Raw genomic sequence first — 13,418 nt, forward strand, 5'->3', positions numbered from 1 at the left:
TAAATGTTTAGTAAACATTTTTTTTAAGGACATTGGATCCCCAGATAAAACCTTTGTTAGTATAACAACACACATTACTAGCTTTTGGGGCTGATTTATTAAGCTGCTGCCCCATAACTTATCCTCCTGCTCTGAGGTGGCGAACAGAAATCAACCCGATCGAATATGATCGGGTTGATTGACACCCCCTGCTAGCGACATTGCACCAGCAGTTCACAAGAACTGCTGGTGCAATAATAAATCGTATTATGTCCACTCGCACATTAATAAATATACCCCTTTGACTAATTTTACCTTCAGTTTCTACCAGTGGCGTATTTCGTGGCACTGAAAATTCCCCCACTTCTGGGGGTGGAGCTAGCTGTGGTGTGGAGTGCTAGCGTAAGGCTCTACATTGAAGGGCATCTTCAAACTCCTCAAGCTGCTTGCGTCCTTGGCCGATACTGAGTGTGTGTGGTCCGGACCTATTCTTTCGCAGTACCGGAAGTTGCAATACAGCAATTTGGCTCAGGTGCTGAGTCACTACGCCCGTTGGCGTTCTATTCCATACCCAGCCCTATTGCCGGTTCCCCCTGTGGGCGCAAGTGAAAGCCTCCCGACGAGCGGCAGCCAAGGGCCAGATAGCAACAGAAATAAACCCACAGAGTGACGGATGGTCCCGAGAGCCAAAGTGTCAAGCGCACGGTCAGAGAGCTGAAGTACTGCTTCTGACAAGATACGTACACGGATGCAGGTATTGAGTATCATACTCCTGCATATACCTGGCAGTGCAAGGCTGAGGAGTGAGATGGAGGGATAACCGGGAAGCAGATGTGAGGGTATATACCCCATTAAGGTACCGGTGTCTGTGGATTCCATATTGCTGGCTGTGTGGGCTGCAGGGATGAACAGGGGGAGCAGTGCATAAAACAAAGTGTGAGCTGGGTATGTGACTTTCTTTTAACACAGAATACGAAAGTGTGTAAGACTGCATGAAATAGAACTGGACCAGTTTATGTAAAAAGACCGAGGTGTGTGCAAGTTTAAAAATACCTGGGACTAACTAGACTCTGAGAGTGGGGGATTCTTATTAAGAATGCCTCTGACGACAATAAGAAGGCTCACCAAAGTGTCGCTTACTGAGAATGGAGGGTACAACAGTCTGAAAGAGGGTGACTGGAAGGAAGCCTAGACTGAGCCGACATTTAACCCCTGCAAGACGTATTTTGCTGCTTGCTGCTAAATAACGTATTAGACTTTGGGCTGCTACACTAACATGGGCTTGATGGATGTTGGCACTAACAAGAGAGTTTGAGACGATATACAACCGCTGCAAGACTGATTTAGCTGCTTTTCACTAAAATATCGAACTTCTGCTTTGGGCTGCTATATTAACACTGGCTTGTCGCATATAGGCATTAAAAGGAGACTGCAGTATAACAATTCATTATAAGAAACAGGAGTTGTACCTCTATTAGAGGAAGGCCAGTAACAGGAGTTTGTACGAAACAAACAATACGTTAGCAGCAGAACACAATATAACAGTATTTTTGAATAGATGTTGTAATTGCTCTGACTTTTGGAAGCTTTTCTAAGCCAACAGTGGCTGTGGTTGGAGAAGTCAATGAAATAATATATGACTGTTATAACTGCAACAATCCTAATATCAACACTGTTATAAAATATTTATTTACTTATTTCCTTTCAGCGGGACTGTAGACACATTCTATACCTGAAATTAGTCGCTACTATTGTAACATTTGATAGTATAAATCATTATTGTTTTCTCTCCTTTCCTTTGGTCTGTTTATGGCCTACTGCATATATAGGAGTCTTGTAAGGCATTCTTGTTGATTTATTTACTTATTTCCTTTCAGCGGGACTGTGGACACATTCTATATCCGAAATTAGTCGCTACTATTGTAACATTTGATAGTATAAATCATTATTGTTTTCTCTCCTTTCCTTTGGTCTGTTTATGGCCTACTGCATATATAGGAGTCTTGTAAGGCATTACTTTGTGTAGGTCTGAGCGGAGGTTATATGAAAGAAATGTCAACCTTCTGACCGTCTACTTAGAGATATAGGCAAAGACCCTTTGTGAGGTGGGTTGTTATTAAGGGCCAAAGTTAGAACGTATCTCAGGTTTGAGACACTAAGACTGTATAGATTCTAGGGAAGGACAAAGATAAAGGGCTGGTTAATTAAGGTCTGTCTTGGTATTTAGATCATTTTATACAACGTTTATAATTGTAGAGATTGTTGATACATATCATTTTTATCCCTGTATATTAACTAGTACTAAAGGGACTCTGCGCTAAGGCTCCTTCTGTTTTCTATATTTGTTCACTTTATACACTCATATCCCTGAGAGAGAAGCTAAGCAATATGCTTTCCTCCCAGGGTGAATCCCACTAAAGATAATTTGCACTGAGTCACTAGCCTAAAGGAAATTCTATTTAGGCGCCTTCACCTTATCATTTAAATAGGAACACAAAAATCACATTTATTCTATAAAATCTTTTTCACACTATACCTTCACTAGTAGATTTATTGTTTTTTCCACTAGCACATAGAGCAGTTAGTGGTTCGATCCACTAAGTCTCACTTTTTCGCTCCCTACCCTTTTCCCTTTTTGTATTTTTTTTTTCTTTTTTTTTCTTTGCTGTGTTTTTTCTCCTCACTACTGATTTTACCACTACTGACTGTTTATGGAAAGATTCATTTCGCACCCCAAAACTAATTCACCCACAATGCCACCAAAACAGAGAGACAAGAAATTGAAACCCAATGATAGCTCCTTAGAGGTTCAGAGTGAAATAGGTATGGCAAATCAGGATAATACATCATTAATCCAACAAATCTCAGCACTTATAACCCCACAATTTGATTCACTGAGACAGGAGATGGTCCTACTAACTAGTGAAGTTAAACAGTTTTCTGCCCAAATGAATGAATTAGAAACCAGGGTCTCTGAACTTGAGGATAGGTCATTAGCTATGGATCAAGTAGTGAATTCTCAGGAGAATAAGTTAAGTTCAATTAATCAGAAACTGGAAGAATTAGAAGATAGGTCCCGTCGCAATAATCTTAGGGTGGTTGGATTGCCGGAGACTGGGGAATTTCAGGACCTAATTAGCTTTGCCTCTACTAGATTACCACAGTTGGTTGGCAGCAATGCCGACAATATAAGAATACCAGTAGAAAGAGCCCATAGATTGGGAACAGCAAGAAAGAACCCTGATGGATCAGTCAAATCAAGAGTAGTGATTATAAGATTTGTGAACTATCAAGATGTTTCATATTTTGAGGCTATATCACAAAAACAACAAGATTATGATTGGGCCACACAAAATTCTCCTATTTCAGGACTTTTCCGTAGAAACCAAGAATAAACGCAGGGAAATGGCCCCCTTTTGTTCTAAATTACCAACTTTAAATCAAGACTGGTCTATCCAGCCAAGATTATTGTTGATAGGGAAGGTGAAATTAACATCTTCAGTAGACCTGAAGAAGTTCAGGCCTTCTGTCAGAATCAAGGGGTCGAATAAGATCTCAAGGTAGAAGGCTCAGCTATTTGGCACTAAATATGGAGGCTAAAATGATTACTTGTAAAGTCACACCAGAATGAGTATACTTCAGTTTATGTATGAAAGTTGGAAAGTTTATTTATTATTATGGCTCTTCGGGAGCAGTTGCTCCCAGGATATATATAAAAGAATACTGCTGACTTATTGTTTTAAATATTGCAGGTTAGGTATATTCCTGTTAATGGGGGTTTTTTCTTTTCTTTTTTTTTTTTTTTTCCTTCCCTCTTCCTCCCTTCCTGTCGTTTGAATGGTTAAGCTAAGTTTAGTGTCTTGGAACATAGGAGGGATATCAACTCCTAGGAAGAGAAAGTTAATGATTAGACATCTCAGGGCTAAAAACCCAGATATAGCCTTTATTCAAGAGACCCATCTGAAACCTGTAGAAGCCACCAAATTGAAAGGCAAATGGGTCGGAGAGGTGGTTTCCACCCCCTATGATAAGGGGAAATGGGTCTGGCTATTCTGTTCCGCAAACATCTGAAGTACCATATAGTTTCAATGGACAATGACCTTAATGGGAGATATCAAATTGTAGAAATCAATATAAATGGGAGTAACTTTGTTTTTTGTAACGTATATGGACCTAATCATGTGGAGACAGAGTTTTGGGAGAATATTAGCCATAAATTGTTTCCTTACATAGGGCAGGATATAGTGATGGTAGGTGACTTTAATATGGCCTTTTTACATATCCTAGATAGATCTAAAGTTAAAAAAAAAACACTAGTAAAACTAGAGAATCAAGAATATTAAGGAAGTTATGTCAGAAGCTGGCACTACAGGATATATGGAGGGCCCAGAATCCAGATAGCAGGGAGTTTACGTGCGTTTCAGGGGTTTACAAATCCTTTTCAAGAATTTACTTTTTTTGGTGGCCAAACAGCTAATGAGGATGGGGATGAACTCAAATATAAAGGAAATAGTTGTGTCTGACCATGCAATTATCACCTTGGAAATAAGGCTTAAAGACCCCTCTCTAACCAATAATAGCAGATTGTTTTTCCCACAATATCTTGTCAATAATGTGCACTTCAAAACGTGGCTCCAGAAGAGATGGAGACAGTTCGATGAAGAGAATGCCGAATATCGGGATAAACCAGAGACATTCTGGGAAACTGCTAAGGCAGTATTCAGAGGCGAGATTAAAGCATATTTGGTTAGGATGAAGAGAATTAGGATCAAGAGTGAAGAACAACTCTCCAAAACACTTTTAGAAATAGCTATCAAAATTATATTAATGAGCCTTCAGTGACCTCATGGAATAAATACAAAGATAGTAAGATTGCACAAGAGATATATCTTAAACAATATTCAATTTTAGAAGATCAAAAACAGAAAGCATTTTTTGCTGGGATACAAGGGACCTCGGCCAAGTACCTGGCTAGAATATCAAAAATTAGGCAGTCAAAAAATTATATCGCAGCTTTGAAGTATAAAAATAATAGAATCACGGAGACTGCAGAAATCAAGGAGGCTTTTTTGGAGATTTTTCAGGAGTTATATTCAGCAAAACAGATCGATTATTCAAGTAAAGAAATGTTTTGGCAGAAGATAAAACTCCCTCGCATAGATGAGAGTGACCTGCAGAGGATAAGAGAGCCTATCACGATTCTAGAAATAGTTAATACGATTAAAAAACTTAAATTGGGGAAATCCCCTGGACCTGATGCACTTCCAGCTGAATTTTATAAATTACTTATTGATTTGATCCCTCCTAATTTGTCTGCACTTTTTAACGACTATTTTATCAAGAACCATCCACAGTCAGCAGTATTCGCTGAATCAAATGTAGTATTGATCCACAAGAAGGGTAAATATCCAGAGTTACCAGCCTCATATAGGCCAATATCCTTACTCAATCAGGATTATAAAATACTAACTACCATCATCGCAAATAGGTTAAAACCCTGCCTAGGAAATATTATACATATAGATCAGACAGGTTTTATGATAGGCAGGAATCCGGTGAAAAATCTTCGTAAGGCCCAGCTGGTGTTGGATACCTTCTGGAAAAAAATAAAGGATAGGAGCTCCTATGTAGGACCGGACCTTGCCATTCTTATGGTGGACGCTGAAAAAGCATTTGACTCCACTATATGGGACCATCTCTTTACATCTTTGGAAAGGTTCGGCCTTACGGGAGTATTTCTCCAGTTTATTCGTCAGCTATATTGGGCTCCATTCTCAGCAATTATAGTGAACGGAGATACAACAGAAAGGTTCCCTTTAAAAAGGGGTACGCAACAAGGCTGCCCACTCTCTCCACTACTCTTCAATGTAGCGTTGGAGCCTCTAGCGATTCTCCTGAGGCAAGAACTACAAGGTATCTACATAGGTAGGCAAAAGGTAGTCCTGTCCTTGTTTGCAGATGATCTACTTCTCTATATGAGTAACATTGCAGTATCGGTGCCAAGGGTTTTAAGCTTCTTTAATCTGTTTAGTCCGTTCTCAGGGTATAAAATAAATTATGAGAAATCGGAACTTCTATGGATATGTAAGCCCACTAACCCTATAGCACATACCTTTCAGGAAGTAGATCAGATTAGATATTTAGGGATTATAGTGGCTCAGAATCCAAAACTATGGTATGGCTTAAATTTTGTGCAGTGTTTCAGAGCAATGGCAGATAAATTACAGATATGGGGAGATCTCCCCCTTTCCCTGACGGCACGTATTATGCTAATCAAGGTGGTCTTGTTCCCAAAGTTGCTGTACTTTCTTCAAAATCTCCCTTTACTTCTGTTCAAAAAAGATATTAGATATCTTAATAGGATTTTTAATCAATTCTTATGGAGGGGTAAAAAGCCGCGTATATCCATTTTCAAATTATCCTTACCGAGGAGATATGGCGGTCTGGCCTGCCCAAATGTCAAGTTTTATAATTATGCAGCCCTCTGCAAATATGCCTTAGATTGAATTATAGACGAAGAGAGGGTCACATTTTATGAAATAGAAACTAGTATGATAGCACCTTTTGCGACACAAGCAATTTTACATTACCCAGCCGCTAAACTCCCGAGTAACATTGCTCAGTTGTACACTTTTAAAGACATTATACGTGCGTGGCAACAAATGTGTGGGGAAATGAAAGTAAATTATGCCAAATCAGAGTTTCTCCCAATAATAGGTCATCCGGATTTTTCTCCCGGAGTGGGTGCTTCTGTGTATGGAATATGGGCTGAGAAAGGATTAAAGTATGTAGCACAAATGTGCGAAGATAAAACTTTGATAACAAAAAGCTTCTCAAATCTAGCTCAGGAATATAATCTTCCCAAGTTCCATTTTTATGCCTATCTTCAGGTTCGACATTGGATTGGGGAGCAAAGACAGAAAACAGGTCCAGACTTAGATATTACCGAATTGAGGGCTGTGATTGTGAAGTATCAGGAGGGGGTGGGAACTATCTCTCAGACTTATAATTCGTTATTGAAATTAGTTGGAGAAAGTAACATTATGGATATCAAAGAAAAGTGGAACAGAGTAAGAGTTAACGTAGACAGCAAGATGTTAATCCATAGTACGATGCTAGCTTCAAGAGCAACAGTCTTGAATAGCTATAAAGAATCACATTTGAAAATATTAAATTTAGCTTATCTGACTCCAGCCAGAATGGCAAGGTGGGCACAGGTGCAAGGAACTTGTTCTAGATGTGGCTTTGTGGGAGCAGATATTGTACATTGTTTTTGGTCATGTCCTAAAATTTACCAGTTTTGGCAAAAAGTTATATTCTGGGGTTGAAAGACTTTAAGAACATGAATTAAATTGAATTTGGCGCAGGTATTTTTTCTCTGCAAATATTCACTGGAATTGCCAAATGTAAGATTTATAAATTTACTTATATTGATTGGTAGGAATTTAATATTAAAGTCGTGGAAGGGGAAGAAAGGACCAAACTTCACAGAGTTTCTTAATAATGTCCAGTATCATAGTGTTATGGAACAGTTCAACCTGAAAAATCCTAACTCTAAACAAGTTGCCAGGTTCTACAGCAAATGGAAGTGCTATATCTGCTCCTTGTCCAAAAGAGCACAATGCCAGCTCTCTCTCCCCTTTAAAAACTCTAGCTGGGTCCAAAGTCAACTAGAACAAGGGATGCTTCCAATTAACTGGTTTACAAATGACTAGGTTTCTCCCCTCTCACTCATTCCCCCCCTATTTTCGTATCTTTTTTTTTTTTTTTGCCCATATCCACGATCTCCCATGGATTCCCCCCTCCCCTTTTTGTTTTTTCATTATCCTAAGTGCAGCAGGAAGGAAGTTAATTTTAAGACTAAAAGTGGCTCGTAACGATGAAGAGCAAGATAGGATAGATGTAGCTGGCAAGAAGCAAAGTAAAATAACCGGAAACATTCCCTATCCCCCTTAAGGTTTTAGGCCTTTTTTGGCCATAATATTTTTTGGTAATGTAAATTTTTTTAACGGCATTTCTAAAATTAATTTTCACACACACACACAGTCATAAATGCATACACACACACAGTCACATACACATATGCACAGTCACAGACACATACACATATACACACACAGTCACAGACACATACACATATACACACACAGTCTCACACAAACTTACACATATACGCACACAGTCTCACACAAACTTACACATATACACACACAGTCACACACACACACACATGCACACACACAGACACACCTATCTATTGCTGCAATATACATTTAAAAAAAAACACAGAGATCTTGAAACAATACTTCCCCAAACACAATACTTAGTGCTGAAAGCCAACATAACTAAAGGCAACAGCTAGCTGAATAAAAGAAAGGTTCAGAGCAGTGACGTGCGGTGAGGTCAAAGGCTGGTGAGGCACTGGATTATGTGTGTATATGTGTGTATATATATATATATATATATATATATATATATAAGATATGTGTATGTATATATATATATATATATATATATATATATATATGTGTGTGTATATATATATATATATATACTGTATGTGTGTGTGTATATATATATATATTTATGGCGCTCTACAAATAACCGATAATAATAATAATAATATATATATATATGTGTGTGTGTGTGTGTGTGTGTGTGTGTAAATGTCACGTTTAATAAGGTTCTGGAAGCATAAATGCATTGTCTTTGTAAAACAAATATATTATCTACCTATTGCTAATTCTGCTTAGATATAACATTAAAACATGTTTAACTGTTGCTTAAATATGTAACCATGCACATAGGTAATAGTATTTCAATATTTTACAAATATTTTGTTTCTATGAAAACAATGATAAGTTAAAGATGTTTGTAATGATAGTTACAAGACTTAGAACTAGGGTTGCACCGATACCATTTTTTTATGACTGAGTACAAGTACCGATACTTGTTTTCAAATACTCGCCGATACCAATTACCGATACTTTTTTTTTTATGTCATGTGACAGTTTACCAAGCACAATGCAGACTAATTATTTAAGATTCCTTCTTTATAATTATAAAGGACTGTAATTCAAATGACATTATGAAATAATAAAAAAGTTCACTGAACATGTTTATAAATAAAAAATATTACAATAAAATATTAAATTTAAAGGGGTGATGCAATTGGGTTGTAGGGCTGTTATATAACATCAATCTGACATTGGTATGGAGGTTCGACTCTAAGTTGAACAGTCTTTCACTTTCCACACTACTGCATGGGGCAGAAAAATATTTTTGGGCCATTTTAGCCAGAGCTGGAAATCTGTTTATTAACTGCCCAGTACTTCAGGGGTTTGTCTGAACAAGGTACAGTGATCTCTCCTACAATAATACAAATAATAGCAATTTGTATTGTCAGAATAGTAGTAAACAATTTTTAGTTTAGTCTCCACTCCAGTTTAAAATGAAATGGGAACATGCAGTTTGAAAAAACGCCACAAGATAGCATATGGGTAGGAAGTAGAGGTATCGGTTTAAGTATCGGTGCATTTGCACGAGTACAAGTACTCATGCAAATACTTGGTATCTGTACCGATACCGATACTAGTATTGGTATCGGTGCATCCCTACTTAGAACTGTTAATTGAGATTTCTAGGCTTGTGTTTACCAGATACAGTGGAATTTCCATTACAATTGCAGATACTTCAGTCCATGAATTTAGTGCAAGACTGATGTAAGAGTATAAACAGAATATTTAACTCTTTATTAGTGCAGTAATGCAAATACATTGAGCAGTGGTTTAACCAATTTTGAGTCAGTAAAACACTCACAATAGTAATTTATTAACCCTTTTTGAGTCAGTAAAATAAAAATGTAATCTAAATTTGTGTGTTCTAGTAATACACAGTGCATTGTTACCCCCAATTTAGGTAATAGTGTTTACCTATTCTTTTTTGTTTATTCTTCCCACTGGGCATAACTCTTTAAGTAAAATGGTAACAGCATTCCCAAGATGGCGATCATTAGAATGAAGTGAAGGGGAAGTCTATCTATCTATGTCTCTTTCTAACATAAAACCCAACAGCATACTAGTACCGAACATGCATATTATACAGTAAAGGGATCCCTAAAAATAATGAGTTGCAACTGCAAAAAGACACCAAATTATAGCTCAAAACCTGGTATCCAAATACTGTGTCATATAGCAGTCCAGCATAACAGTTACATCAACAGGTAGAAGCAAAGGGTTACCAGCCAAACATCATAATGCAATGCTCATATATTACTGCTCTGGATCAACAGGGCAAGTGTGAGTATCCTGGCGGTCTTTCCTCTAGTGTGGTAAAAGTTACTATGAGCCAATCATAATAGACATGTTTTGTTAAGTGCATTTATACTACAAAGACCACACCAGCATAACAGTCAGTACAGGCATCAGCAGAGCTTGACTTAACCATGCAGGTACCTTGTTATCATAAACCTATGTTTTTCTCATACTTACTACTGGCTGGCTGGTCCTTCTCACGGAGAGCAGCTTCTGGGAGCATAATGGGACGTGCGAGGAGCTAGCCTTAAGCAGCACTACTGGGTAGTGCTAGCTCTTGCTGCACGCTCATACACACCCCATGTTGTGCGTTGGAGAGCAGCTGAACGGCTCACAGCCTCTCCATCATTGCACAACATGGGGTGTGTAAATTTTATGCAAATGTACATCAAAAAAAATATGAGATTTGTATTTTATTTTCAATTATTATTATTAAAACCTTTTTCTCTTACAATTGCAGGTGCGGCACTGCCTCACCTACCTCCTAGGAGGGCACGTCATTGGTTCAGAGCTACCTCTAAACTATAAGCTCCATGGACACTCTCTTATTATTCCCCCCACTAGAATGTAAGCTTTTTGGGCAAAATATCCTATTATATACCTGTATAATACTTCTAAAATAACTCTATGCTTCTTACAAATATAGACACAAAAAGTGCTGCCCCCTCCCAATCTGCTGCCCTAGGCAAGTGCCTTGTTTGCCTAGGCCAAAATATGCCCCTGGCTTCCACCTAGCAGTACAAACACAGTAATGGTACTTGATTAGGATTCAAAAATCAATAAGATTTAGATAACATCTCTATGGAGAATATTTTTTTCTTACTGAAAGACAAAATTATCAAGAGAAGGTGATTTAATATTTTTGAAGAATTTTATAAAAAAAACTCATAATGTATTTTTAATTTTGTTTGTATAGTAATATAAACCCCCTATGGAGTACTTCTTTTATCTGCACACAAAATTCATTTGAAATGCACTTCAGATTCTCTTTTTTGCAAGCAAAATAAATTAAAGCAAATTAAAGGTGAATTACATTTGGATGTTTATGTTCCTTTAAGATCCTTTTGTTTTGCTATTCATTATAATAAATGAGCTTGTTTCCTGTTATCTACTTATCTCTAGAAACTGCTCTCGCCCTAATACAATTTTTTAAAAATCGATGCTGTGGAGAACTTGGAAATGCCTGCAATAATAAACTGTGGGGGAATCTAACATCTTGCTCATTAATCTTTCAAAAGAACAGGTGGTTGCCTTTCTGCCAATGTCATAAAAAAGTACACTATTTTATTACGCATTAGCCTGTAAAATATTTTTTTTGTCTAAGCAGAAAATAATGCTGAAATAATATATTTTTCAACAAGAAAAAAATATATAAAACAGTGCAGCGATCAGATAAGATTAATTTTAAAAATATTTTATTTTTGTAAGAATAGAACTCTGTATTAATTTCTTTTTTAAATTAAATTAAAGGGAAACATTTGTTTAAAGACTTTCACCCATCTACAATTATTGGGCTAGTTTGCGAGTGGTATGCTAACTGTTGCGCTAGAGCAATAATGGGTTTATCGCGGGTAGGGATGGGCGAATGTGTTTATATTCGAAGAACGAATGTTATTGTAGAAATTCGATTTTGATAAATGTTGATAAGAACGAATATTCTTAAAAATTCGATTTTCGAATGTTATTTACAGTTTTCGAATGTCACATTCGAATTCAAATGTCACTTTTGAATTTGAATATTACATTTATAAAACACAATTGTAGACTAAAAAAACTCTATCGAATTCGAATGTCACATTAAAATCGAATATCACATTCGAATTTGAATATTAAATTTATAAAACACAGTATTAGAATAGAAATACTATTTCGAATTCGAATGTGACATTCGAATTTGAATATTACATTTCGAAATTGAATGGATAGCTAAACATTCTATTATTCGAACGAATATTTTCGAATTTTATTGAAAAATTCAAAAACGAAAATTCGATAATAGAATGTTAGAATGTTATATAAACATTCGAAATTCGATTCGAACGAATGAATCAAAATTCGTTTTAAATTTCACATTTTTAGAAACATTCGCCCATCCCTAATCGCAGGTTCTTTGCACGCGTTGGAAGTAGTGTTCATATTACAAATTGATAGTAAATGCGTTTACTTGACTGCAATTGAATTTAACGAGCATCAGGATAGTGCAACTTTAGAGCTCTAGCTTAACTGTTACGCTTCACAAAAAGTTGCATAAAACACATAAAAAAATACATTTAAAGCTACAATTGCACTCATAATACAACTGTCGGATATATATATTTTTTTTGCTTTAAAAAGTTATAAGGGCTCAAAGATATGAGGTCTCAATTGTTAGAAAGAAAAAAAAAAAAGCTGTAAAGAGCTTTAACATAGAGATACATACTAAAGCATGTCTAAATATGATTATATGTGTTTACATATGTAGTTCTGTATTTATATGTCTATATATGTATTTACAGATTTTTTTACACATACAAACACATAAAAACATATGAACACACACACACACATATATATATATATATATATATATATATATAGTGTATTAGAGCCCTTTGCAATCAAGCAGCTGAAAACATGTAAAATCATATTTATGCAATATTCATTTTTAATAAAGTGTTTAACCATGTATTTACTGTAAATATTTCACATCCCAATGTTCTTCACATAGTGAAATATCTTCTAAGTATTTTTTTAAATATACATTCCTATATATATATAAATATATATATATATAGATATATATACTGTATATACAGTATATATGTATCTATACCTATATATATAATAATTTATATAGGTATAGCGATTTATTTAACAAAAAAACAACATTATTTTTATATATATATATATATATATATATATATATTTAGTCAGGAAAAAATGCACTCTCAGGACTTTCACAAATAAGTTACTTTTATTTCTGTAACGTTTTCGGAGGTCTTGCCTCCTTCATCAGCATAGTTAAAATACAAACAAATCAACTTTTAAATAGTGACATACTCACTCCAAACCACTTCAAACCATTGCATTCACTGGCGCCAAATTATCGGTGTTGGACTGCATACTGCGTTCCAAGTGTGCTACATA

This window comes from Bombina bombina, chromosome 6, assembly GCF_027579735.1.
Source record: "Bombina bombina isolate aBomBom1 chromosome 6, aBomBom1.pri, whole genome shotgun sequence".
In the NCBI taxonomy this organism is placed as follows: Eukaryota; Metazoa; Chordata; class Amphibia; order Anura; family Bombinatoridae; genus Bombina; species Bombina bombina.